The sequence below is a fragment of the Thalassophryne amazonica genome, chromosome 23 (assembly GCF_902500255.1).
Source record: "Thalassophryne amazonica chromosome 23, fThaAma1.1, whole genome shotgun sequence".
Taxonomy (NCBI): domain Eukaryota; kingdom Metazoa; phylum Chordata; class Actinopteri; order Batrachoidiformes; family Batrachoididae; genus Thalassophryne; species Thalassophryne amazonica.
The window spans coordinates 5,700,142-5,726,409 of NC_047125.1; the positions used below are offsets into that span (position 1 = coordinate 5,700,142).

A 26,268-nucleotide genomic window follows, 5' to 3' on the forward strand; every position below is an offset into this window, starting at 1 on the left:
TGTGATTGGTACGTCCTCTTTCGTTGTTTGTTGGTCTGTGGTTAGCTTGCCTTAGGGTGGATTATCACCTGATTCTTTGTGAAAAAGCAAGCAGCTAGTTGCTGGGAATTGGTGGTTCCTGAGGTTGATGTTTCACAGGCCTGATTCCTGCAACTGGTTTTGACCATGTTCCACTTCCTACAGTGGGCGTGTCCCCGTGCATCTTCCTGTAGCTGTCAGATCTGCAGAGTCTGACTTCATCTGTCTGCTTTTGACCCTCTTAATGACTAATGAATCAAGGTCCTTCACATGGAGTGACCTCCTGACCCTGCTCGGCCTGCTTGGTCTGGTTTTCCAGACAGGATGCTTGTCCCTCAACTCATCTGTGTTTTATTGCAGTTGCATGCTGTGTGACTGAACTGCAGCCAAACACATTCCTGTTTCTACCGATCACTTTCTCTCTGCAACAGCGGAATCATATCTGTTCTCTGAACATCATGCAGAAACTCTTTGTTACCTGCACACAGCGCGTGCATGCTCTTGCTTAACCCAGATCACTTAGAACCAGCAAATCTGTGGTTGCATTTTGACCGGCTGCCAACACTGTCAGCTTTCAGGTACTTGATGTCATCCCCACAGACTTTTCCCACACTTATTTTTAGATATATTGCACTTAGAATCCAGCCAGGCCTACAACCGCACAGCCTCGCTGTTCTCAAGAAGTTAAATGAAGCTGTGTCTGTCTGATCTTGACAGTTTACTACAGCTTAAAAAATGAGGCTGGCAAGAAAGTGTGCCCCTTTCTTAAAAAATAAATGAAGGTGCTACTTCACTTGGACTGTCATTTAGCGTTTTATTTTTCTAAACCTGACAAACCAGCTTCGACACCAGCGTGGGAAGTTTCTGCCGCCAGTGCATTTGTCAGGTATTTCTTTCAGTGCTGTAACTTATCCAGTACTTTACAAAATCTATATGCAGAGACTTGTAGGCAGGGTTTAATGCGCTTGGTCCAGTCCAAAAGGTTCCCGGTTCAAACCCAGCATCAGGAAGGGCATCTGCCGTAAAACTTGTGCCAAATCAACATGCAGATCCGCCTTGGATCTGCATGTTGGTGACCGCGAACAAGGAAGCAGCCGTAGGGACTTGTTTATACAGTCTTGTACGGCATGCGTCATTCTTTAAGATCCATCCTTTTCATTTTTTAGTGTAGTCAACTTTGTTTAACTTATTATTACATTCCTACATTTCAGGCCTGCACATTCCAAAAAACGAAGAAGTTGGGATGATAAACCATTAACTGCTTTCTAATGTTGCCAGATTGTTTGGAGGTGAGGATGCCAATTTGGTTAATTTGGTTTAATTGCTTCTGCAAACACATCTTAAGGTATGCAACAGTATGGGGTTGTTTTTGTTGCTTTTTTCATTAAAAAAAAATTTCCAGGACTACAGAGAGTCCAGCTTTGTAATGTTGCCAGATTGCTTGGTGGTGAGGATGCCAATTTTGTTAATTTGGTTTAATTGCTTCTGTAAACACATCTTAAGGTGTGCAACAGTGTGGGGTTGTTTTTGTGATTTTTTTCATTTAAAATTTTTTTCCAGGACTATGGAGAGTCCAGCTTTGTAATGTTGCCAGATTGTTTGGTGTTGAGGATGCCAAGTGATGAAACATTTCACAATAATTTGATTTAATTGCTTCTGCAAAGACATCTTAAGGTGTGCAATAGTATGGGGTTGTTTTTGTTGCATTTTTCATTTAAAATTTTTTCCAGGACTACAGAGAGTCCAGTCCAGTACCAATACCCTCCCCTCTGCAGCTATGCCTTTGGAATGTGTGCAGAATGCGCTTTTGCCTTGTCAAGTTGAAAAATGCATAAAAGTGCCTGGAAAGGTTGTTGTTAAGACGGCATCAAACGTGCTGTAAAATTCTGCATTAATCCTTTCATTGCAGAAGTGTAAATGACCTTTTCCAGGGGCATTGTTTCATCCCCATAACATGACAGATGCTGTTTTTTTTAAACTTGTTGCTGATAACAGTCTGGATGATCCTTTTTTGTCTGTGGTCTGTAGCACCTGGAATTGAATACTGATTTGTCTGACCACAATAGATGTTGCCACTTTGTGATGGTCCAACCCAGATGCCTCTGAGCCCAGAGAAGTCTACCCTGCTTCTAAATGAGGTTTACATAAGGCTTCTTTTTGCATTGAAAATTTTTAAATGGCATTTGTGAATGCAACTCCATATTGTGGTACATGGCAAAGGTTTCCCAAAGTAATTCCTTGCCAATGTGGTTATATCAGCTATTGATGAATGACTCTTCGTAATGCTGTTCTGTTTGAGGAATTGGAGATCCCTGTGACGAGCACAAAAAGAGAGATGTTTCTTAGAAACCTGATATTTAAAGAATCTATTATCTTGATGTCTTTGGGGTATTTTTGGTGACAAAAATACCCAAAATGTGCTGATCTGTATTACAGTAGCCAGCTGCACAAAAGTAGATAATATGACCCATTTAAGACTTAATTTTCATACAGTGTCTGTATTAGGGATGGCAAAAAATGTATACTTTCTTTGATACTGAAAATTACTGTCAAATCATATACTCATTTGCAACAGAATCGATCCCAGCAGTGTCATCTTTGCCTTCTCAAGTGAAGTAGAGAAGCTTGAATCTTTGACTGGACTGGGTTGCTTGACGTGAGGACGTTTCGCTTCAAATCACAGAAGCTTCCTCAGCTAAAATTCTTGCTCTGGTAGTCTGACTTCTGTCTTGACTCTTGTAGAGAAGAATAAACCAGAAGCCAACAAAAGCTGGAGTTGTTAACCTAACCAGACCCCTCTACCGAGAGGCCGACTGCTATAGGCTAGTGACTAAACAATAGCTCTAATTAGCACCTATTGTGCTCTAGTTAGCACTCTCCTAATGATGGGATGGAAGCCTCCCCTGATGGCTCCCTTGCGACTCTCTGATGACATGAATGATTCATTACCATGAACATAAGACGAACTGCTTTAAACCTGAGTCCCCCATTGTAAAACAGGGGACAAAGCGTGTCGGAGACCCGCCCCCTGGTAAGGCTGGGTTTCAACTGTTTTACAAAGAATGCTCCTTGACACCTCTCTCAAACCATTCTTCTCTCTGGCTAAGATTTTAACTTCCTTGTCCTCAATAGTGTGGTTGTGTCTTTCAGGTGGAGATGAACTGCAGACTGAGGTCCACTGGTGACCTCTCTGCGGTGCTGGTATAGCCTCTTGTGTAAAGGTTGCTTAGTGTCACCTCCTGTAGTGTTCATTACAGTTTTCCTGACATCTGATATACTGTATTTTCGGACTATAAGTTGCACTTTTTTAATGTTTTGGGCCGGGGGTGCGAGCTATACTCCGGTGCGACTTTCATAAATGAAAAATATCCGGTAGGATTCTCAATTAATTTACTTGTAACAAAACAATTTTACGTGACAGAGTCGATCTATGTTTTAAAATGGCCACGGAAAAGGAAAGCCATGCATCATGGGCACTGTAGTATGACGGCCATCCTATAGTTCACGCTGGTCACGATAACCAATCAGAGAACAGAACTTTGGATGCGTATTCCTCACCTCACCCACAGCGTGTGAAGCTGACGACAACGGTGCTTGCTGTTATTCCGGTCATGGCGAACAGAACAGCTTCAACCCTTGGATATCAATGTGAGCAGAGTGTTTAAGTTGACGCTGAGAGCTGCGTGGGAGCACCGGTGAGCGACGGTGGAGGATTAGCATGTGCACTTGGAAGGATGCTGCGGTCAATGATTGTGAAAAGCGTTTGAAGCAGACGAACATGGTGTTTATTCCGGGACGGCTAACAAGACAGCTTCAACCCTTGGATATCAGTGTGAGCAGAGTTGACGCTGAGAGCTGCATGAGAGCACTGAGCGACGGCGGAGGATAGCGTCTGCACTTGGAAGGAGCTGGATCGACACGCTGGGAGGTCATGAGCTGCGCAGAGTAGGCGCTGCATGGTTCGGCTCGCAATGTGGTCCGCACAAATACAAACAATCCGTAGGTAAAATGCAGCTCACGAGAGGGCACTCGAGGCTTGTGTGACTGTTCCTCGCGACTTCTGACTACCATAGAAAAATAAAATTTTTAAACCTTACTGATAACATAACAAGAACACGGAGAAGGCCCGAAAAAAATGCCACCAAAAAGAAAATCATACTCTGCAGATTACAAGTTGCGACTGGTGAAATATGCATCCGAAAAACGGTAGCCGTCACAATATTATCATCTGAACTTTTCATGTTAACATACCTGTATGTCCATGGGACTTATAGTCCAGTGGACCTTATTTATGGTTTATTTTTCTTTATAATGGATCAAGTGGCTGGTGCGACTTATACTCCGGTGCGACTTATTTATGGTTTTATTTCTTTATAATGGATAAAGTGGCTGGTGCGACTTATAGTCCGGAAAATACGGTAATACACTACATTGCTCTGTTTGTAACTAGGGATCCTGTCCTTAGGGTGAACTAATTTCTGTCTCAAGGTGTTAACCAGTTTAAATGTAAACTGGGATTTTGTTGCTGTCTGAAGATCCTCTGTAGTTTTCCCCTACTCCTGCTACATAAGGGAGAGACGCTTCTCTTCTATTGTCTCCGTCTCCTGTCTGTCTGGTCTTCTTGTTTTCTGGGACTTCTGCACCTTGTCCAGGGACCATCATGGGTTCTGGTTTATTCTTCTCTACAAGAGGTCAAGACAGAAATCAGACTACAAGAGCAAGAATTTTAGCTGAGGTAGCTTCTGTGATTTGAAGCAAAAGTCCTCATGTCAAGCAACCCAGTCCAGTCGAAGATTAAGCTTCTCTACTATGGAACCACCTGGACAACTGAGAGCCTACACAGAAACTTCTCAAGTGAACATATGCCTTCACACAATGCCGCTGTAGACAGGTAGGCACACAGGCCCTCCTCTCACTCTAAATTCTAAACACAGTACAAACAAACAAACAAAAAATCCACTCCGACTGCTCTCCTTCTGGTTTGAAGCGGATGAAGAATCAGTGCTCTGTGACACTGGTAATAAAAATGAAAGCTGGACAAAGAAAAAAGTTAGAGTGGACAACATTGACAGTCTCATTTAAATATCGTTTGGTGTCAAAGCCGTGACTTCCAGGTCTGCTAACAGCTTCACACTAATGCTGCATTCAAGAAAATTCTGAAATCCCAAGTTGGAAACTTGCAAAACTTAAAAATAATGCTTTTTCTTGACCCTTGTATTGTTCTAATCTTTGGTGGTATTGGTATTACGTTCAAAACTGTAGTGTTGTGATGACACTGTGCACATTTTGGGGTTTGCTGAGGTCAAATTAAATTATGTTCAGTCTTAACACTGTACCATGTTTGTCAGGTTGTCGGTAGTATTTTGCCTGACTGAGATCTTAGCTGAAGTTCAAGCATCTGGTTTTTGTTCGACATTTTCTTCCTTCCTGCCGTGCAGTTGCCTGTTTTGGAAAGCAGCCCTGCACAGTGAATCCACTTTGCTGTTGCAGCCCTTTGGGCTTTGAGGTCACCGTCTCATGCAGCGTGGGAAGTACAGGATGCCGGGTGGCAAGGAGGCATCAAACTCGAATGAGGGAAATAAAAGTAGCGAAGCGGCTGTGTGGAAAAGAACAGCGTCTGCTGTGGGTGGCGTTTGTCATTTGAGTTACAGAGAACAAATGAGTGGGCAGACGCTGTGAATCGACTTTGTACACTAAGATGGACAGATACTGATGCTTGTCTAAATTAAAGATCTATTTTATAGAATTTGAACAGCTGTAAACAGAATCCAAGTACAAGCAGGCTTTCGATGGATACCAAAAATGAGAAATCGGGGTAAACTAATTATATATGATCTGCCGCTTCCTCTTTCCATGTGGCTCAAATCATGCTGGATGAAAAGGGAGATTTTTATAAACTACGGTATCAAAGAGTTGGGCAAAAAAGAAAGACCGTATGGCTGCACAGCTGTCAGGGAGCCAATCTCCTGCAAGACCTGGAACGACCCCGAGTCGCTCCACATCGTGCAAATCACGCTGAGGAATTGTCTTCCCACTGTGGAATCTGAATCCTTTGCAGGATAACAGGATACTTGTGGCCTCCCATTTGAATACCATCTTCCTCTCAGGCCTTGCACTCATTCGACGTGTAATTTCCCAGAAACATGGATTTTGGTGAACAATCTGGCACCAAAGTTGCACTTTGCCTGGAATTTTATATATATATGCACCCAGCCACCCACTTCTGACTTTCTAAATCTGTTCTCGAAAGTGAACATCTTTTTTGTCCAAAACATTCCACAACTGTAGAGTCACTATAATGTGATAATGTTATATGTACTGTATGTGTGAATTGGCTGAGGAAGCTTTATTTTTTCCCTGCCAGACCCTCTGAGGTTTCCAAAGTAAGGATATGGTTTCCAGGATGTAACTTTGTAAAGGTTTCAGCATGTTTTATGTGTGTGTGCAGCCATAAAATGACTAAATTCAATTTATTTTCATTTATATAGCGCCAAATTACAACAGAGTTGCCATAAGGCGCTTCACACAAGTAAGGTCTAACCTTACTAACCCCCAGAACAACAGTGGTAAAGAAAAACTCCCTCTAAAGCCCAGGTTACACATGGACGGTTTTGTTGGCGGGTAGTACGTAGACCGAAGTTCGCGGTAGTTCCGGCTGTTTTCGTGGTGGAAAGGGGCGGAGCATTTCGCTGGCGTTTTGAGCGCCGTACTAACCGCAAATGCGCAGATAAAAACGACGCTAAACCCGCCGAATAAAGTGGCGTTTTGATGCCGTAGCATCCGGCACACTTCAGGCAACGGGGGTTAATACCCAGTTCTATCCTTTACAATCGCAGGTTAAGACGATGGATTTATCCAGGCAAATCCTGCGTTACTCCAGGAAGTTTTGCATATAGGCACCGCCCCCAGAGTATAAGAGGCTGAAGCAGCTGTCACTGCAGGGGGAGGGAGCTCATCTCTCAGCCTTTTATTCTCCTTCCTTTCCCCTCCTCAACGTGTTGCTCGTCTCCACTACAGGGCTCTCCTCTGCTTCTGAACCAGACCTCTTGGTAAGTCCTTGCCGCAGCCAATTTTCTTTTACGAGGCATACTGGAGCTTCTCTGCAAAAATATCTGGAGCTGGCCGTGAGTGAGAGGCCTGCATGCAGCGTGCTAGCGTTTTTATATTGACCGCCGCCTATCGGCCATTTGGAACGCTGTTAACTGGGAGGTGGCGTTTAGAAGGACGTAGCACCGCCATTTTGTCTGCCTCTGTCGCCGGTTAAAACGCCTTTTAGGACGCCGATGTGGGCTCTATCGCCGTTTTACACGCCATTGGTTAGGGATACAACGCCGACCGCCAATTACGGCGGTGTAAACTGCGGCACTACAGAAAAGGACAGGATGAAACTGCGATTAAAAAGTATCAAACGCTGTTGTTCGCGTTGTCTCTGTCGTCACGCGAATTCTCCAGGAGCGTTCCCGGAATTATTCAACATGTTGAATAATTTTTTCGATTCCCGGTAAAGCCGGAAATAAGCCACGCCTCCTAGTGCTGGCGTTGACAACGGCGTTTGATCCTTAAGACGGCCAAAAACTCTTCCGGGACGCTTCCGGGAGCTCTTACTATCTATGTGTAAACAGGGCTTTAGGAAGAAACCTCAAGCAGACCAGATTCAAAGGGGTGACCGTCTGCTTGGGTGCATAATAAAAGTGAATAAGAGTGAAATGTTAAATTGGGGGGGGGGGGGGGGTCTGTTATGATGCATTCACTTGTGCTCCAAAATCAGGAAAAAAAGCATTGAGCTGAGCTGTGAGTGTTGATGTTGCTGTAAGTATGGCGGTGGGTCTTAAACCTATGACAATCTGAGTTCCAAGACTGTGGATAAACATTTCGGAGTAAAGGAGCTCCTCATACAAAACAGTGGGCATCCATGTTTCTCAAAGGAGATGCACTGGAACGCATTTTGATTGGATGTTAGAAACTAGCTAAAATGCCTAAAATCAACTGTTTTTTGGATACATTCCTTGTCTTTGGAAAAGCCTTGTAACCTGTAGAATGTATTGAATGATTTAATAGATTGGTGATTAAAATTTGATGAACTTTCATGCACCAGATCCGTAGAAAAAGCAGATTTGTTTTGATATATTTTCACATAGACCTGTGTGTCACCTGGTTGTTAGATGCAGGTTGGATGATGAAAATTCAGAGCAGGTGTGGTTGAATTAGCATGTAGCTTGCCTGCCACCTGCTGGACCTGGTCATATCTCAACACAACACTTCAGAAAGGATTTTCTTTGAATTTAGTCACAATACAAAAAGGGGTTGAAGGACATGGCCGAGCGAGGTAAAGATCATCTTCGCATGCATGATGGAAATTAGGAGTAGGTGCCATGAGAGTGTATGTCTGCTGGGACTGGTGTATGTAACCAGTCCCAGCAGAAGACTGCCCCTCCCTGAGCCTGGTTCTGCTGGAGGTTTCTTCCTGTTTAAAAGGGAGTTTTTCCTTCCTACTGTCGCCAAGTGCTTGCTCACAGGGGGTCGTTTTGACCGTTGGGGTTTTTACGTAATTATTGTATGACCTTGCCTTGCAATGTGAGGCGCCTTGGGGTGGCTGTTTGTTGTGATTTGGCGCTATATAAATAAAATTGATTGATTGATTGATGTCATTTTATGTGATTTTCAGAGCCAACCAAGGTCTCTGCTGTTTGGTTTGAAATTAAGGTAATTAGACAGTTTTGGATTTCTTGCAGCACATGCGTCCAAACCAAACGATCACACAATGTAGTTTGATGAGTGCGTTAACGCCATTCTCTCCATCCATCCATCCATCTATCCATCTTCTACCGCTTAGTCCAGTTAAGGGTCGCGGGGGGCTGGAGCCTATCCCAACAGTCATTCTCTCATGTTTAGGTATTTGCAGAGTGTATAAATATCCTGCCCAGTTGCAGTGAACGTGGATCCTTCCTGCTGCACTGAAACGGCTGCCAAACTGCTCTGGCTCGCACAACTGTGGCACATGACTGACAAAATGAAAACAAGAAAAGCAGACTGTGTGTGTATATGTGCACACTTGCGAGCACAGCACGGCATGAAATGTAATCTGTCCATGTGGTTTGGTTGGACAGAGTGTTTCATTTCTGTAAGTGTGAAGTCTGCTCACCATGTGATGCAGTTGAATAATAACTGTAAAACCAACCTCACTTTGCTAAATTCCATCCTGATGAAGCTCACGATTGATCAGGTTGAAGATGTTTTCAACACTGTCAGTCACATTGCTGTGGGGAAACATGCTAATCTGAGCTCAGCTGTCCTCACCTCCTTCTCTGGAGGAACTATAGAGAGTGTACTAACCAGTAGTGTCTCTCTGTGGCATGAAACTAGCAGCCTTGCAGACATTAAGGCACTGGGGAGGGTCATGAAGGTAGCAGGCAAGATTATTAGGCCAGGCTGCCAACCATTCGGGAACTGGCAGAACAGCGCTGCTTGTTCAGGGCAAGAAGGATAATCAGGGACACTTCACATCCCTTTAACAAACTGTTTTCCCTCATGCCCTCAGTTAGATGCACCATAGCCTGAGGTGTAAAACATACAGATTCAGGGACAGCTTTTACCCAACCGCCATAAGACAGTTAAATACAAATCGATAGAGAGAACTGTGCAATATAGAATGCAGGACATAGAATACACTGTAGCATCTGGTAGCAACTTTATTCTTGTAGCATCTTCATATGTGAAATATCCAGTGTCCTTGATTTATTTATTGTATGTTGTGTATATACGGGGATAGGTTTAAAAAAAAAAAAACGATCGCCATCCCACACCTTGGACATTTATTCATGCAGTGCATTGATATTTAATTTTGTAACAGCAACTGTGGTACCCAAGATATAAGATGCACTTTGCAGGAATCTGTGGTCATGTTTGAGGTGAGCAGGAAAGAAAATCACTTCATCTGGCCTCTTTGAAACCAGTCTGTAAGAAAAGCAAATTTAGTGAAGACTGTTTCGGAGCAGCAGTGGGTGTGTCTCTTCCAAAGTGGCGGTTAGACCTCAATGTAAATAAAACGACTTGTCCTCAGATCGACCAGTCACAACAGGAACTCTGACGGTACCGAGGTGTACTAGACCTTTTTTATTGGCTGCTTGGGTTTACTTGTGTCTGCGTGAGTTGCAAATGGACGAGGGAGTGCGCTTGTTTTCTCAAAGGGGGAAATTGGGCAATAAACACAGAGTTTGAGGCATTGTAGGGGAAGGTTCCAACTAGTTTTGCTTGAGAACTAACCAGATGTGAAGTCCAGATGTTTCCAGCTGCTGTAAAAGAAACCGGACTTGAACACAGCTGATTGTCCATCCCCGGCTTCAGCGTCGTAGATAAGTATAACAAAAGTGGCAACAATGTCACACCAGCGAACAAAATACAGTAGTGTTCAGAATGATAGTAGTGCTATGTGACTAAAAAGATTAATCCAGGTTTTGAGTATATTTCTTATTGTTACATGGGAAACAAGGTACCAGTAGATTCAGTAGATTTTCACAAATCCAACAAGACCAAGCATTCATGATATGCACACTCTTAAGGCTATGAAATTGGGCCCAACACCATAGTAGGAGAAACATGCCCATATCATGATGCTCGCACCACCATGCTTCACTGTCTTCACTGTGAACTGTGGCTTGAATTCAGAGTTTGGGGGTCGTCTCACAACTGTCTGCGGCCCTTGGACCCAAAAAGAACAATTTACTCTCATCAGTCCACAAAATATTCCTCCATTTCTCTTTAAGCCAGTTGACGTGTTCTTTGGCAAACTGTAACCTCTTCTGCATGTCTTTTATTTAACAGAGGGACTTTGCGGGGGATTCTTGCAAATAAATTAGCTTCACACAGGCGTCTTCTAACTGTCACAGCACTGACAGGTAACTCCAGACTGTCTGTGATCATCCTGGAGCTGATCAATGGGTGAGCCTTTGCCATTCTGGTTATTCTTCTATCCATTTTGATGGTTGTTTTCTGTTTTCTTCCACGTCTCTGTTTTTTTTTTTTTTTTGTCCATTTTAAAGCATTGGAGATCATTGTAGATGAACAGCCTATAATTTTTTGCACCTACGTATAAGTTTTTCCCCTCTCCAATCAACTTTTTAATCAAACTATGCTGTCCTTCTGAACAATGTCTTGAACATCCCATTTTCCTCAGGTTTTCAAAGAGAAAAGCATGTACAACAGGTGCTGGCTTCATCCTTACATAGGGGACACCTGATTCACACCTGTTTGTTCCACAAAATTGACAAACTCAATGACTGAATGCCACACTACTATTATTGTGAACACCCCCTTTTCTACTTTTTTTTTTACTAATAGCCCAATTTCATAGCCTTAAGAGTGTGCATATCATGAATGCTTGGTCTTGTTGGATTTGTGAAAATATACTGAATCTACTGGTACCTTGTTTCCATGTAACAATAAGAAATATACTCAAAACCTGGATTAATCTGTTTAGTCACATAGCACTACTATTATTCTGAACACTACTGTATAACGGAACTTTAAGGAACCACTTTAGTGAGTACAGCTCTGCAGAGGGCGCAAATCAAATTAACATTTGAATACATTTGTTTTTTTTAAAAACTTGTTAATTGTACTGACACCCATTTAGAACAGCTTTTGATGCTCTTCCATTCTGTTTAGTTTAGTTTTTTGTATATTTTGTCCTGTATTTGCACATGTTGCGAGCATCCGCGGCTGCTAGCATGGCAGCTAGGCCTCACTCATTACTGTTTGTTTTGCCATGGCTACTTTGTTAGCTGGACAGAGGCATATCATGTATCTCCGCACGTTTGCTGGTTTGGTAACTGGGCGGCATCCATGTTTTCCCCGCCGTGGTTAGCTTGTCCACTGAGGAGGCCACGTGTTTTTTTGCTCATGGTGGCTAGCTTGTTAGTGGAGTGGTGAGTTATCTTTCTCTGTCTAGCTTGTTATTTTTCCCTGTAGTGGCTAGTTTCTGCCCACTGCAGCTAGCTGGAGAGTGTAATAATGAGCACATGGCATATCCAGTGTTCATGAAGCAGAAAACTTCATGCGAGTTCAAGTACAACTGCTCAGAAGTTTTGATTATTTATCTAACATCCACTAACCATCCAGCAGTTCATAGACACATCTATGGGGTATTACATAGGCCTAGGAAAGTTTATTTTTAATGTTCAGCAGATCTAAGTGAATTTGTTTTCATTATGTGTTTTGTTGTTTATTATTGTTTAGATTATGTCATGGTGATTACCTCTTTCTGTGTGTTTGTTGTCCCAAAAAGGGTATGTGTTCTAAAGCGTTCTAACTCCTCTCACACTTTAGGAGAAATCTTGTGAAACTTGGTACAAATCCTTGTTATAGGTTGGTAATACGCATATTATCATATCGTTGGAGTTGGGCCAATTTTACCAGATTTATGGCCCTTGATTTAAAAAACTAGACCCCGACAGTTTCTTGAATGGGTGCCTGCATTCTGAAATCAACTCCTCTTACATTGTTAGTGGGAATTTTGGGAAACTTGTTAGGGTCGTTTTGGGATTTGACTCCTGAGTTCTCCCTCTTGTCCCTTTGGTTCCTCTACGCTTCTGTCTGGTGTGCAAGTGAGCAGGTCTCTCATTCAGCCCTGCTGTTTCTCCCCTTTGCTCAGCCTCTCTCTCTCTCACTCACACACACATTCGTATGGTTTGTATGTTATGCTTTATTTAGTTAGTCCTAGCCTGCTTCTCTTGTGCCACACTCCGTCACCTCTTCTCCATCTCATATCTCTTCTTGTCACTGCCTTTGTCTGTTCTCACTTCAGCCTTTGACTCATTATTATCTGTCTCATCACTTTTTCCTCTGTTATCTTGTATGTGTGATCTTACTCGATATCCCCCTCTGGTGTTATATTCCTACATGTTTTAGTCTCTGTCCAGGCCTTCTAGCCCCCTCTGGTGTTTGTTTACATTCCAGCAGATTAGTTAAATTGTTTACACCTGCTTGGATCTGCAGCTGTCACTCATGGCACGTGGTGATTATGACCCCTTCAGATTTGTCCCAAAATTTTTTTCATGGGTAGGTATATGTTGGGAAAGCAGGGGTGGTGGCCAAGTGGTTAATGCGCTTGGTTTCAGTGCAGAAGGTTCCAGGTTTAAATCCCACCCCTGCCACATTTCTCCATGTAATCTGGAGTTGCGTCAGGAAGGGCATCCGGCGTAAAACCTGTGCCAATTCAACATGCAGATCCACCTCGGATTTGCTGCGGCGACCCCGAGTGCAAACAAGGGAGCAGTCGAAGTGACTTACAGATATATGTTGGGGAAAAAAACAAAAATATTTTTTTTTTCCATCCTTGATAGGGTTCCCCTTTTTTAAGGGGTCCCGGAAATTTGGGGTCAAAATGAGCCAAAATGGAAAAATTACAAAATTTAGGATTTTGAATGCTAATATTTCCATGCGCCCTGAGTGAGCCAAATTGAGCTTCATTAGTGTTAGTCTGTCGGGTATGGACTCTCCAAAAATACGAAAATTGTGGTGGCTGACTCGGCACAGCTGCAATTTTTTTGTAATAGGCACGTTTTCACAGGGCGATGTGGCCTGCGCCCTTCGTCAACCAAGGTCTTTTATGCATGTGATGATAGATTAGGACCTCTTACTTTGATTTTGATGAAAATTTTGGCGGCTGACTTTGGGCGCACAAGTATAGGGGGCGCTTTTTGCCGCCAATATGTCAAATTACCATTTTATTGCACAGTGATTTCTCCATGCACCCGAAGTCAAAAGTGAATGAAATATGGCTTATTGTCACTCAGCATCTCTAGTTTCAGTGCTAAAGAGTTTGTGGCTGGTTTTGGTATTAACCCTTTTGCACGTTTTGTTGGACCACTTCACAAAGATGCCAAATATGGCCTGTCCTGTGAACTGTTCTATGAGAACTTTTCCTTTATTGAGGATAAGACTTGGCATTCTGAACTGTTGTGTGTTGGGGGGGTTTGGCTGGACATTTTGGTGTTCTTTTCTTTTCTTTGCTCTCCAGGTGGTATGCAAACTGATTTATTGTCTGTGGAGAAGGTGCTGGCAGAAGAGTCCTTCACCCTCATCAACGTGATATGCAGCACCTGTGGATGATGCTCACGTGCAACCTTAAAGACTTTCAGCTGAAGCAGATAATGAGATGGCGTTCTGCATTTAAGCCATGTGTGATTCAAGCAGAATTGCCGGGAACTCGACCTTGTGATGTTCGTTTGTGAGACGCTGAGGACCGCGCCTGGGTTTGACACATCGTGCCTGTGAAGGAGGACAGGTGAGGGACACATGCTGTCAGCACACATCAGAGGTGATTTGATTGTCTGAATAATTGTTAACAGTAATTTGGTATTTTGTTACGCAGTATATGTGAATATTGATGAGAGTTGTACAGCTTGCTTCTCACGGCCGTGGCGTGTGGACAGATGATCCTCCACCTGTTGTGAGAAGCTGCTCATTTACATAAAGCTTAAATTCAGACCTGAATGTGTTGCTGATAGTGTGTGCATTTGAAGGATATTAGTTGTAGCTGCTGACTTACCTCACCTTTTCTATCCTTCACAGATTCGGTTTGTCGTGTCCACCTGGGGGGTGTTTGGCGGTGAACGTGGGTCCAGAGGCTCCGGGCTTCGATCCCTTTGGGCGCTGGAGAGCGCGCCGTCCTTCACTCCGCCAGACAGACGCGTTTTATGTTTGTACACCGAGTATTGCACAAAAGGGGGAAAATAAATTGTTTTGTTATTGGAACCGCTTTCTGGTTATTTTAGCGCTGGGTTCAGTCAGACGCAGGTCCGCTCCTCAACCCGCATCGGCACATAACACTGAACCCTCCTTTTAGAAGAAGGAAGTTTTATGTTGGATTACCTTCTGTGAGGAAGATGATTTGTGTTGAACTCACCCTTTTTATATGAAGTCTACTCCTCAGTTGTTCTACACCCTTGCGAAGAACATTCCTCTATTTGTTCACCTGTTGAATGAAACTTGACTCCTGAGTTGAACTTCCTTTAAACTATTGTTCTCGTTATCCATGCCTGTGTCTAGGCAGTCCTGCTTTGGGGTTCATTTAGTCTGTCCTAACACCCAACGATTACAAACTTGGTACAATTCCTTGTTATAGGTTGGAAATACGCATATTTTAATATACAACCCCAATTCCAATGAAGTTGGGACGTTGTGTAAAATGTAAATTAAAAACAGAATACAATGATTTGCAAATCCTCTTCAACCTATATTCAGTTGAATACACCACAAAGACAAGATATTTAATGTTCAAACTGATAAACTTTATTGTTTTTGTGCAAATATTTGCTCATTTTGAAATGGATGCCTGCAACCCGTTTCAAAAAAGCTGGGACAGTGGTATGTTTACCTTTCCTTCTAACAACAATCAATAAGCGTTTGCGAACTGAGGACACTAATTGTTGAAACTTTGTAGGTGAAATTCTTTCCCATTCTTGCTTGATGTATGACTTCAGTTGTTCAACAGTCCAGAGTCTCCGTTGTATTTTGCGCTTCATAATGCGCCACACATTTTCAGTGGGCGACAGGTCTGGACTGCAGGCAGGCCAGTCTAGTATCCGCATTCTTTTACTAGGACGCCACGCTGTTGTAAAACGTGCAGAATGTGGCTTGGCATTGTCTTGATGAAATAAGCAGGGACGTCCCTGAAAAAGATGTTGGATGGCAACATGTGTTGCTCCAAAATCTGGATGTCCATTTCAGCATTGATGGTGCCATCACAGATGTGTAAGTTGTCCATGCCATGGGCACTAACACACCCCCATATATCACAGATGCTGGCTTCTGAACTTTGCACTGGTAACAATCTGGATGGTCTTTTTCCTCTTTTGTCCGGAGGACACGATGTCCATGATTTCCAAAAACAATTTAAAATGTGGACTCTTCAGACCACAGCACACTTTTCCACTTTGCGTCTGTCCATTTCAAATGAGCTTGGACCCAGAGAAGGCGGCGGCGTTTCTGGATGTTGTTGATGTATGGCTTTCGCTTTGCATGGTAGAGTTTTAACTTGCACTTGTAGATGTAGCGACGAACTGTGTTAACTGACAAAGGTTTTCTGAGTGTTCCTCAACCCACACGGTAAGATCCTTTACACAGTGATGTTGGTTTTAATGCAGTGTTGACTGAGGGATCGAAGGTCATGAGCATTCAGTGTTGATTTTCGGCTTGCCACTTATGTGTAGAAAGTTCTCCAGATTCTCTGAATCTTCTGATTATATTATGGACTGTAGATGATGGAATCCCTAAATTCCTTGCAATTGAACATTGAGAAACATTGTTCTTAAACTGTTGGACTATTTTTTCACGCAGTTGTTCACAAAGTGGTGATCCTCACCCCATCTTTGCTTGTGAATGGCTGAGACTTTTGGGGATGCTCCTTTTATACCCAGTCATGATACTCATAGTGTCCTCAGTTCCCAAACGTTTGAGTGTTGTTAGAAGGAAAGGTGATGTCACACAGTGGTAAACATACCACTGTTGTTGTGTGGGCTGCCAGAAGAGGAGGTACTGCTGGCCCACCACCAGAAGGCGCCCTGCCTGAAGTGCGGGCTTCAGGCACGAGAGGGCGCTGCCGCCTCAGGAACAAGCCGTGGTGACAGCTGTCACCCATCATCCGTGACAGCTGTCACTAATCAACACATCTGGTATAAAAGCAGGAAGACACCTCCACCAAACTGCCGAGATATCATCTTCATCTGGAGGTAATACTCTCAGCCCCTTTTGTGAGATCGATAAATCTATTATGTGAGTGTTTGCAGGAGAAACCGGTCGTTTTTGAGGAGGCTGTGCAAGACGGCGCTCCTTTTCAGCTGAGACCGCTGCAACGCGCTGAGTGAGAGGTGGAGGTGGTATTCCCACCATTGTTACTGGGTGTTCACACACCCACCCTTTGACTGTCTTTTGCTTTCTGCCAGCAGTACCAGATCCGACACTTCCGGGAAAGTGGCCACCTGGGGACTCCGGAACTTGGCGGCTCCAGTATTCCTCGGGTTCAGGTGGCAGTGGAAATCGTGTGGTTCCGGTTCGTTTCCAGACGGGCGTCTCCTATCGTCGAGCCTGCCCACACGACACCTTTTATTAATTGACTGTTGCACATTCTGATTCTGCTGTGTTTGGTTGTGACATTCACAACAGTAAAGTGTTATAATTTGACTCCTTCCATTGTCCGTTCATTTACACCCCCTGTTGTGGGTCCGTGTCACTACACTTTCCCAACAACTGTCCCAGCTTTTTTGAAACATGTTGCAGGCATCCATTTCAAAATGAACAAAATATTTGCACAAAAACAATAAAGTTTATCAGTTTGAACATGAATATCTTGTCTTTGTGGTGTATTCAATTGAATATAGGTTGAAAAGGATTTGCAAATCATTGTATTCTGTTTTTAATTTACATTTTACACAACGTACCAACTTCATTGGAATTAGGGTTGTAATTCGAGTTGGGATCATTTTATCAGAGTTGTGGACCTCCTGGATTAACAAAGCTGGACTCCATCAGTTTCATGCTTGGGTGCCTTCATTCTGAAATCAACCCCTCTTACACTTTTAAATGGAATTTCATGGAGCATGGTACAAATCCTTGTTATAAGTTGGAAATACGCATCTTATATCAATTGAGTTGGGCCCATTTTACCAGAGTTAGGACTCTTGATTAACAAATCTACACACTGCCAATTTCATGAGTTGGTGTCTACATTCTGAAATCAACTCCTCACATATTTAGGACGAATTTCATGAAAATTGGTATGTCATTGAAATGTTACCAGAATTCCTGCAGCATGCATACATTGCATGTGTGCTTTTGCGTGTTCATGTATGTTGGATCCTGTACATGTTAAGGCAGCCAGACCAGAAAAAAAGTTGCTTCTTCTTGGTGCACAAATGGTGTGTTTCATCTCACTGGAAATTCCCACTTTGTTGCTTTATCAAGGACTTCCTCTTTCTGCACTGGCCAGTGGCCAGCACTTTCTGTACTTGCACACACACACACACACATGAGGAGGAAGTGCAACTCTCCGACTGGAATCTGCAGAGACTTGATGCCGGTCGAGTCCCAGGGCGATTGTTAATGGGTTTTGGAAACGTGTGTTCACAGTTTTACATATCTCACTTCCTTTATGAGCCTTCAGCCTACAGTGAGTGTGTATCTCATAAAGGGCACTGAACCCGTTGAGAGATTGACTTATCTCCTTACTGACATTCCTGTCTCTGAGGAGAGATTAAGGAGGCACGAATCACTAAGCAGAGACGACGAAGATCAGCTGGAGGACAAAGATCTAAAGGCCCCCTGACACTTGCACGACTAATCTGTGCACTTGCACGCATTCTACTGTGCACAAGAGTAAACCCGTCTGAAACCGGTGTAAACTGTGCGCAACTTCGTACAAGTGTGCAAAGAAAATTTTAAATTGTTCAAATCTCCATCATGTGTTAATTACACGAACGTCATGTGACCATTACGCAAACAATTAAAAAAAACTGCGTGTGATTGCGTCAGCGCATCGCATCAGAGTGCAGCTCATCTGAACGGTTACAACGAGATATTAAATCTATCATAAACATACTTTTACAGCTGCACACAAGAAGGAAAGAACATACAACTGTTTTGGCCAAGACATTACAATATAAACATGACAAATAATTACCCTTTTAGACGGTTCCAAATGCGTTCTCCACCTCATTAAGCACACGCACGAGAGAGAAAAGCTGCAGCTGGAGCACTCCTCTGTGATTCCGGAAGCGATTAGAGCCGTTTTCAACAGCCAACTTGCAGAGAAAATGATTACTCCATTATAAAATAATTATTTTATATACACAGCATCCAGCGCATAACGCGTGGCAGACAGTGATGCAAAGCGCGGCGTCCAGCTGGGATTACAGCGGGTGGGATCGCCACCACGATGGATGTGCGTGCAAGATCAAAGTTGGGCAAGTGTCAGGGCACCCTAAGAGTCCTAGTGCTGGCTCGGGTCTTACTCGATGGTTATGAGACCGGTTTCATAAAGCAGTCTATGAAACCAGGCCGAGGCTGCGCTTTGTGTTGTTGGGTCAGTTTGATGGCTGAGAACTTTGTCTAAAGCTTCTAATGATACAGTCTACTTCCTGAATTTGCTTTACCGTGAAAGCCATTTAATTATGTTAATGGTAGGACTTTAGATTTTTTTATAGCATATCTAAAGCTACAACATGCCAACTTCTGAAACTTGCTTATAGGTTTCAAACATTGCTGCGTGTCTGAAAGTACCTGTGACAAACCAGGACAAATGAAGGCTAAAACGTCCATTATCCTACATGGTAATTAGTGCTAGCATTTAGCAGTTAGACATTTTAAAGAGTTGATTCAATGCTGTGTGATTAACTTGGTACACACCCTTTAATATATAATTAAAGAAAATTATAGAGTTAAAATTTGTATAAGTCTAAAATATTGTCAACATGTTTGGTATTAAAAGAGGAAACATTTGTGTGCTGTGCAAGAGCAGAATGAGAGCGTTTAAATGTTTTAGCCATATTAGCATGCCCAAAAATGGCGAAACCTATAGAGCTATTGGTTAAACGCTATGAAGCCCAGGATCCAGTTTCATAAAGTGGTCTAATCTTTCAGTCTACTAACTTATTTAGTCGACTATGGTTAGACGCCCAACATTGTCCATCTAATCACCATTTCAGCTGTCTTACGTTAGTCGATGATTTTCACTGGCATAATGACCTCGTGAGTGCCATTGCCAAGAATTTCCTGCCATGTGCCAGAGTTTTGTTTACTTCCATTCGTTTCAATCTTTCAGTCTACTAAACTTACTTAGTCGACTACGGATGGTCGCCCAACATTATCCGTCTCATGACCTATTCACATTGATGGCTAAACCTGTACATTAGCTATCTTACATTAGTTGACGGATTTCACTGGTATAACGGTCTCGCATGTGCCGTTGCCAAGATATGGCTCCAATGCGCGACTGTTTTGTTTACTTCTGGGTTGGTCGTTGTCATGAACTACCCAGCCATTATTTTGTTAACTGGCTTTATTAACATTTGCGGACATATACGAACTGCAGAACATCATGCTTGCTCTTAGCCTAGCAGTTCTTCTTCTATATACTTACAGCCTTTTTGTGCACACAGCGCTGCTCAGCGTACCAGCGATGCCCAGTGGCTAATGTGAGAACTGTCTCAAACGGGTGCTCTTGATTGTTCCGTCAAGTGGTGATACATGATAGCCGCCATTTTTTTGAAGTAAGACGCTGACATTTCGCCAACTAAAATAAGGTTATCCTCCTCTGTACCAGGCTAAAAACTTTAGTCGGGTAACACAAAACTTTAGCCGACTAAGTGCTTTGTGCAACGACTAACGTAAAAAAAAATTAGTCAACTAAGCGAGTATAGTCAACTAAATAGGATTAAACTGCTTGATGAAACCGGTCCTGGAATAAAGTTACATTTAAATGTCATATACTCACTCTGTACTCTTTAGATGATGTACTACTATCTATTCCTGTTTGATCATTGTAGACTGGGGGCTGAGCCCATTTTTTCCCTCTTTCTGTTGTTTTCTCTCTACCCCAGCTCTGATTTATTAGTTTGTTTATTTTCATCATGGTTTATTTTCTTGTCTTTCGTTGTCACTTTTCTTTGTTACTTTCTATGTTAGCCATTGTCTAGTTCTTTGCAGCGGGTTTGTGATTTCATTGTTCATCATTTGTTTTTCTTTGTTCCATTGTTATATGATCTTTTGTGCTTTGTCAGTTTTTGTTTATCACTTTTGTTTTCTTAGTTCCTGTTTAGTTTGGTCTTAGTGTTTATTTTCTTATCAGGTCTCTTGTAGTTTGTTCTAGTTCTTATGTTCATGTCTGATTTTAGTTCCTGGTCATAGAAATATTATATTCGGTAGTAGCTGTATTCATTGTTTCCTGCTATGTTCACTAGCCACGCCCCCTTTCCAGATGGTTCTTCACGTGCACCTCATTGACACCACTTGTCCCTCATTTCACACTAATAAGTCCACATGCATTTAAACTCCACAGTCCTTCACTTCCCCGCCAGTTTGTCTTGTACACTTTCCAGCTCTCGTTCTCAGTCCTGTTTTTTTTGCCTTGCCGTGTATCATATCTCTGCTCTGTATTCCTCGACCATGCCTCTTGCCTCATCCCGGATGTCTGTGTTTGCTCGTGCCTCTGAACCCTGCTCCTTTGTGACTGCGTCTCAGCCTGACCCTGCTTGTACCTCGGCCTCGTTGACTGATTACATGTGTACCAAACCTGAGCCTGGAATAAAGACCATGATTTCCTAAGTCTAGTCTGGAAGTCTGTATTGCGGGTTCAGCCGCTCCTGGTGCCAGGCTGCCGCCTGACCTGACACATATACATGGTCGTACATTACCACACTTGTCACAGAACTTTATGATATTGAAATATTATGTGATTATTATTTTACATTTAGATGTTTTCTTATTTTTCACATTTTTGTTGCTGCCTCTCCATGAGAAGAACATTGGTTATTTTACCATTGAATTGACAAGTGTTTGGATACTTTATTCCAATTTGTTGTACTTTATTGACTTTTATTATTGGTAGTATGACCAAAGCAGATGGTCACCCCTTGGAGTTTGGTCTACTTGATGTTACGTGAAGGTTTAAGTCTTTAGGGTCCTGCTGGTCCCTGTCTTGGTGTATGGTTGTGAGACTTTGACTGTAACCAGTGGCCGAAGCCGCAACTGGACATCTTTGGGAGTAAGTCTCTTCAGAGGACCCCTGGGTACCGCGGATACTTCAAGAGACTAAGATGAGGTGTATCACCTGCATTGTCGGGGAGCATCAGCTTTAACATTTTGGTCATGTGGCACGTTTCTCTGGACATGATCCAGCACATCAGGGCCTGAATGTTGACTCCAGTGGCTGGAGAAGTCCAAGGGGACACCTCTTCACACCAGACTGATGGTTGTTTTAGAAATATGGAAGTGGACCAGTTGTCTGTCTAGGTGATTGCTGTATAGGACCAAAGGCGGTTCCATGGTGTCATTGATGCAAATAAAGGCGGTACCAGCGCATGCTCCCAGACTTCACTTACATTTCTGAATCAGAAGGGTTTAATAATTAAATATTTGGAATCATTGGCATGTTTTATATATACCTCAGCAGATATATCCGTATTGTCATTTTTTTTCTGTCTAATATTGATATCATATTGGCTCCCCCAAAAATCCATGTTGGTCAGGCTCAAATAGTTATGACAGAAGTGTATGCACTCTGAATATTAGTTAAGAGGGTTTTTTTGCGATGGAATTGTGCTTTTTCTTACCCCAAGACGGTGAAAACATATTGAACTCCATTGCACAGTAATTATAGGAGATAGAACCCCAATTCCAATGAAGTTGGGACGTTGTGTAAAATGTAAATAAAAACAGAATACAATGATTTGCAAATCCTCTTCAACCTACATTCAATTGAATACACCACAAAGACAAGATATTTAATGTTCAAACTGATAAACTTTATTGTTTTTGTGCAAATATTTGCTCATTTTGAAATGGATGCCTGCAGCACGTTTCAAAAAAGCTGAGACAGTGATATGTTTACCACTGTGTTACATCACCTTTCCTTCTAACAACACTCAATAAGCGTTTGTGAACTGACACTAATTGTTGTTGGTTTTCGGCTTTGCCGCTTACGTGTAGAAAGTTCTCCAGATTCTCTGAATCTTCTGATTATATTATGGACTGTAGATGATGGAATCCCTAAATTCCTTGCAATTGAACATTGAGAAACATTGTTCTTAAACTGTTGGACTATTTTTTCATGCAGTTGACAAAGTGGTGATCCTCGCCCCATCTTTACTTGTGAACAGCTGAGGCTTTTGGGGATGCTCCTGTTATGTGCAGACGCAGGTTGAGGAGCGGACCAACGTCTGACCGAACCCAGCGCTAAATAACAAGAAAGCGGTTCCACAAACAAAACAATTTTATTTCCCCTCCAGTGCAATAATTAGTGTACAACATAAATATTTGGTTTGTCTGGCGGAGTGAAGGACGGCGCGCTCTCCAGCGCCCAAAAGGATCGAAGCCTCGGCGCTTCTGGACTCAGATTCACCGCCAAACACCCCCCAGGTGGACACGACAAACTGACTCTGTGAAGGATGGAAAAGGTGAGGTAAGTCAACAGAGCTACAGCAAATATCCTTCAAAGGCACACACTATCAGCAACACATTCAGGTCTGAATTTAAGCTTTATGTAAATGAGCAGCTTCTCACAACAGGTGGAGGATCATCAGTCCGTACGCCACGGCAGTGAGAAGCAAACTGCACAATTCTCATCAATGTTCAAATATACTGCGTAACAGAATGCCAAATTACTATTAACGATCATTCAGACAGTAATCACTTCTGATGTGTGCTGACAGCATGTGTCCCTCACCCGTCCTCCTTCACAGGCACGATGTGTCAAACCCAGGCGCGGTCCTCAGCATCTCACAAACGAACGTCACAAGGTCGAGTTCCCGGCAATTCTGCTTGAACCACTCATGGCTTAAATGCAGAACGCCATCTCATTATCTGCTTCAGCTGAAAGTCTTTATGTTTACACGTGAGCATCATCCACAGGTGCTGCGAGTCAGTAGGCCTGCACGTGAACATCCTCCACAGGTGCCGCTGATAATGCTGATGAGGGTGAAGGACTCTTCTGCCAGCACCTTTTCCACAGACAAAAACCAGTTTGCATACCACCTGGAGAGCAAAGAAAAGAAAACAACACAAAAACATCCAGCCAAACCCCCCAACACACAACAGTTCCTTTTATACCCAATCATGACACTCACCTGTTTCCAATTAACCTGTTCACCTGTGGTATGTTCCAAACAGGTGTTCTTTGAGCATTCATCATCTTTCCCAGTCTTTTGTTGCCCCTGTCCCAGTTTTTTTTTAAATGTGTTGCAGGAATCCATTTCAAAATGAGCAAATATTTGCACAAAAACAATAAAGTTTATCAGTTTGAACATTAAATATCTTGTCTTTGTGGTGTATTAAATTGAATATAGGTTGAATATGATTTGCAAATCATTGTATTCTGTTTTTATTTACATTTCACACAATGTCCCAACTTCATTGGAATTAGGGTTGTAAAATGCTTGAATAATTCCTAGTAACATTGAAAATCCTGATTAATGTGCGAAACCTTCACGGGACATGATGTCACACTAACAGAATGTCTGTTTCTTTGGCGGTGCTGTTGTGTTTGCTCATCCAGGCTGATGTCATTTATCATTCTGCAGATTTTGCATACCTGAGGAGTTTACTGTCCCTTTTTGCATCAAACGCTGCCTCAGAGAAAAAATGAGATCGTGAAATCGGCAATGAAGACAAACTTAATGATTCCACATGAACTCTGTGGTAACATCGAAATGACACGTTGTGTTTGTCGTTACGCTGGATTTTAAGTAGGTTGAAGTGCTCCAGCACGACTGGATCAGCGCCAGATGTTGTGCAACTGCACTGGTGATGAAATTCCTGTTCCAGCAAATCGGTTAAAGGCAGTGTCTTGACAGGCTACAATGAGTCATAACGCAGCCGTTCCAAATGTTCCACTCGGCCTCTGGCCGCTCTTACATCACATAGTGGCATCTCCTCGTGTTGACACTGTGCCGTGTTGTGTGTAGCTACCAGCTCCTGCCAATTTCCCAACAGGGACTGTAGTAGACATTTTGGTTTCTAATAGTATTTATCTTTGATTTATCACATTTTAAATCTAAATGGATTCCAAAAAAACATACAAAAGCTATTAATTATTCCAACAAAGAAGGCTCAAGATTGGAACTCGTAAAAGTTTAGTATTGTAAATGTGTTTATGCAAACAAGAACTACAGAACTACGAAGTCATAGAGCAGGTAGCTTAGATAGCTCTTCCAACTTGTTGTCATCCATCTATAAAGAAAGAAACGTGTGTATGTGGCTCACATATCTCTCTGTTTGTCAGATCGACCTCAGCTTTTTGATATGACTTGCGCATGATGCGATGCTGTGCATCCTTTAGTATGAAAATTTTGGGGATTAATTGTCAAAACCTTTATTTTGATTAACATTGTAGCATTCATACTTCCAAGATGGCGTGGCTCACTGATGTTACTGGTAGCAAAGTTAAACAACATCAGATAGTTCATGTTGTTCGTACTGTTTCATAATAAAATGTTAAATGCCAGCATCCCAACAAATACTTTTACTGGGAAAGGCATGCTGTTAGTGTTCCTTACGACAGTTTAACTTGACAACACCGAGAAGACGTTAGTGCACCTCTTCCTACATTCCACCTTCAAACAGCCACATACGACCATCCATGAAAAATCTACTTACTGGTAAGCTCTTCATTTTCTATTGGAATGCAGACTGCACTAGTAGGTTTGATTTGCAGTCATGCTACCAATCTGTGTCCTTGGACAAGACACTTCATTACATTGTCTCAGACCGCCCAATTGTAAAAAGGAACCAACTTTGACTAGCAAGGAACTGGCATCCGATCCAGGGAAAGTCGTAGACTCTCATGTGTCACGTTGCGCCAATGGGCCTCAGGTCCTGTTGAGTGCTAAGTTCTGTCAACCAGCTCCAGAGAAATTGCTCTTCAAACCTACACAACAGATGGTTAATGGTTAATTTTCTGCATCGGTTGGCTATGCCCATGGTGTTGCATCAGCACTGCACAAGCTTCACCTGCAACTTCCCTAGACCGCTAGGATTGGACTGACTGATTGAACTGCTAGGTGACTTCTTCGGTTGTTTTGGGCTAATTTCATCCATCGTCTTCGTCATAAAAATCAGGTCAAGTTTGATCCCTTTTTAATCAACGTGAGAGGATTGTGAGATGAACGTGTATCTCCAAGATCTTTGATTTGTGGCAGTATGGTAAAATTTTAGGATTAAAACATTCAAAGAAAATTAGGAAGTTCCAACTGAAATTTTACCTGCCCTCTGTATGGTTTCTTGACAACGCGTTTCTCGGGAATTGTCTACCAACTGCCTCTTGCACCTCACCTCGCCCATCATGTGGCTGCTGGGAGTGCATTTGTAGAAAAAACTCAACAGAGTGGCATTAGATGTGACGCCACTCTGCACCGTGTCTAGTTTGGTGTTGAAACCCAGACTTCCAGAGCTGCTAACAGCGTCCTATTAATGCTGCATTCAGGACAACTCAGAAATCACAAAGTGGAAACTTCTGAATATTGCATTTGATGAACTCCCCCA

General features: G+C 42.7%; 2 protein-coding genes across 2 annotated transcripts in view; both read left to right on the top strand.

Annotated features, from left to right (window-relative positions):
• The window catches only part of LOC117504818, a 3,434,143-nt gene that overhangs the window by 3,224,761 nt on the left and 183,114 nt on the right, over positions 1-26,268 (top strand). The gene's annotated exons all lie outside the window — the stretch shown is intronic.
• Positions 1-26,268, top strand: part of eml3 (EMAP like 3) — an 85,200-nt gene that overhangs the window by 4,721 nt on the left and 54,211 nt on the right.